This window comes from Gossypium arboreum, chromosome 6, assembly GCF_025698485.1.
Source record: "Gossypium arboreum isolate Shixiya-1 chromosome 6, ASM2569848v2, whole genome shotgun sequence".
Lineage (NCBI taxonomy): Eukaryota > Viridiplantae > Streptophyta > Magnoliopsida > Malvales > Malvaceae > Gossypium > Gossypium arboreum.
In genome coordinates, this window is record NC_069075.1 from 140,867,562 (window position 1) to 140,871,047 (window position 3,486).

A 3,486-nucleotide genomic window follows, 5' to 3' on the forward strand; every position below is an offset into this window, starting at 1 on the left:
ACTAGTAATATTCAGTGGACTCTCTGTAAACAGTTGTAGCCCTTCATTTCTGTCAAAAGCCAGTTTAGTGATATCTATTTCTAACAAGAGTTGTTGAATATGCTTGACTAGTGCTGAATGTGATGTCTTTGAAAATATTTTCTGAATTTCCTAAAAAACCTCCAAATTGTCTATCTGAATCAATACTCTATCACACTGTTTATGTAACACCCCAATATCTAGCCCAAAAATTTTGACTAGATCTTGAAGGTCACATTGGCCACTGAAATGACTTAGAACATACAAATAGTTCAAACTTTACCAAAAACATTTTCTAAAACCACTTTGGCTCATGTTTAACAAAATTTGGTAATATACTTATCTTACGTTTTGCAAACAGTGGTTTAATTGTCGCTAAGATTAAATTAAAGTCAAATTGATATTCCCTTGTTCGATTTGCAAACATTTTAGATTTAACAAATTGTTAATCGAAATTTCAAAATTAGTATTGCAACGGAAAAATCTGACATTTTTCTATTAACTGAATTTCATAAAAATTTAAGACTTAAATATTTGACCGATTATTAAAAAAGGGAAAACAGTCAATTGACTAAAGTCCATGCATGAAAATACTAATCTAACTCAAAACTGGAAACTCATATCATAGTTCATATAAAATATTTACAATCCAATTGAAACTAATTTATTAAATCTTACGAAAAAAAATATTAAACCAAACCAAGATGTGAAACTCCGAGACATTTGATTTGTTGAGTCCAAAACCTAACTTAACGAATTACCTGAAAAGAATAAACTAAGCAGTGAACTACGGAACTCAGTGTGAGTCTAAAACAAATGTAATTAAGTAGTGTCAAACAAGCATTCAAACATACTGAAATCTCAAATAATTTATATTAGTTAAACACATTGAATAAGCAATTCCATTCACAAATATTACACATTCAAATACGTAGAAAATATCCAAATGCGTGACAAATGCAAATAAAACTCACCCAACCATCCAAACACACCAACTCCGTCCAACCTGCACACCAAATAGAGTACTTTAGACCCTTCCATCATTTACACACCAAATTTGGGTTATGGTGGACCCATCCAACTCAAGCAAACCTTAAAGTGGTCATGTGTCACATGATTGTTATGCAGCCAATTTGCCAACATTGTTGCAGAATTACTGCCAAATTATATCAAAGCAGTTTAACTGCAAAATCTAACTTCCTTATCCTCATAACCAAATCCAAACCTTATCCTCATAACCAAATCCAAACCATAATGCATATGCAAAATTCTCAATGCATACAAATATATCATACTAGACATACTCATATACAATTTCCAATGTTTCATATCATACTCAACCGATTTTCAAAATAGCAGATTCAACATTATAAAAAATTTCTAATTTTCACATCCAAACATTTTCATATACCAAATTTAGTTTACCACATCATGTAAACAACTTGTGCGAATAACAAAATTAAATCTTAAGAATACATATATATATATATATATATATATATATATATATAAATATAATATTCTAACAATAATATGCCTTTCATAGACCTTCCACAACCAGTAATAGTGTCTCAATTACTCTTACAGAGGTTTAAACATGCAAGGGATCATTCAGTGACTAAAACAAATTAATTTGATAAAAAGGAGTAAAAACTTCCACAAAAAAAAAAAAAGAACCACATGACCGTGTGGGAAGGTTCAGACCGTGTGACAGGGGTACACGGTTGTATAGCTGAGGTACACGATCGTGTGGTTGAGAGACACGACCGTGTGACTGAGGTACAAGACTGTGTGGGCAGACCGTGTAACTCTTTGTGCTTGTGTGACATAATTTCACCATAAGAAGCAGGGGAGACACAATCGTGTCTCAGGCTGTGTGAAACCTCCCCAGGCCGTGTGCAATTGACAAAATCCCTAACAGAGGTCACACAGCCGTCTGACAAGAAAATTACCCTAACTTTTAAAGCGGCACATGGTCATGTGGACCGTCGGCGCACGCTTCTGTAGCTAAGGTACACGATCGTGTGGTTGAGAGACACGGCCGTATGACTGAGGTAAACGACCGTGTGGGCAGACTGTGTAACTCGTGACATAATTTCACCATAAGAAACAGGGGAGACATGGTCGTGTCCCAGGTCATGTGAATCCTCCCTAGGTCGTGTGCAATCGACAAAATCCCTAATAAAGGTCACACAGCAGTCTGACAAGAAAATTACTCTAACTTTTAAAATGGCACACTGTCGTGTGGATGGTCCGTGTGCGGCACACGCCCGTGTGGTCCAAAAACCACCCCCAAATTTGCTGCAAAACAAAAAAATTAACAACAATTACACCCTCGACTACGAGTGTTCAAGTAACACACCTGAAAATGCGCTTCCAAGCACCAAATATCCATTAATACGCCTCTATTCTACCGATCTGAAAATTCAATTTCACAACATACTAAACCTATAAGAACTTAGGTCAAAACCAAATATAAAAGAATCAAAGAACCATTATAAAACTCAACAAAACAACACTTACACTTACTTGATTCGACACTTGATCAAACGAAAATCAAGAGGACAAATGAAACCCTTAATGAACAGCAACTAACAATTATGTTGACACCAATATGACACCACAAAATAATAGAATTTTGGAGTATAGTAACGGTGAATGAAAAAGAAGAAAAAATAAATGAACAAAGAAAATAATGGAATAAAAGGATACTGAAGCAAAAGAATCCAAAATTGAAATTGGAGAAATTGACGAGAGAGAGAGAAGAAAATAAACGTGAGAGAGCTTGGGATTTTTTTCTAAAATTAGAATTTCCCTCTCAACTCCACTAAGCCCCTATCAGACACATTTAAATTCAGTTTCAATTAAACTCAACCACTTAGCTACACAACAGAAAAATAACAAAAAGAATAATCCTTGAGTAAACACGTAGAGGTTTAAACACAAGACCAAGTGGTAAGCTAACTTCTTATTACTGAACCAGTAAACTCATCCTGACTTTAAAACACAAGGTTAATTAAACTTAAAAATCTAACCTTAACCTCTAACTCAACTTGCAAACCTTGATTCTTTAAACCCCAATTTTGGGGTATGACAGTCTGCTCTGAAGAATAGTTAATAAGTGATGAAAGTAACATGTTTTAACCTCATTCTTAATACATTTTTGGGTGATTATTAGTTGTTAATTATGAGTTTTATGCTCCTAATCGTTTAAATTCATGTTTTGAGGCTTAATACAGCATTTGGGAGCAAAATGAGCGAAAAACGAGCGAAAATCAGAAAATTAGAGCAACCTACAGAAGCCACATGAGTTGACCCATTCCACACGGTCATGTGACCCACACGACCTACCAAGAGTCAAGTCATCTAAAATACCCTAAAGCTCAATGTTAAAAACAGAACATTAGACCAACCGTCTATTAAATCCAAAAATCCAGTTTCTGTGTTGATCCCTAAGAATACCCTCGC

The 3,486-nt window shown here is 34.7% G+C and overlaps 1 long non-coding RNA gene across 2 annotated transcripts; it reads right to left on the bottom strand.

The window, feature by feature from the left end:
- Positions 1–525: 525 nt before the first annotated feature.
- Positions 526–2,838, bottom strand: LOC128293694 (uncharacterized). 2 transcript variants are annotated; one of them, XR_008283869.1, is made up of 4 exons: positions 2,548–2,838; positions 2,381–2,436; positions 993–1,024; positions 526–779 (listed from the first exon to the last, which is right to left on the bottom strand). It is a non-coding gene; the product is annotated as an uncharacterized LOC128293694 (long non-coding RNA). The 2 variants fall into 2 exon arrangements; XR_008283868.1 differs by having other exon boundaries at positions 2,542–2,838.
- Between the last annotated feature and the right edge of the window lie 648 nt (positions 2,839–3,486).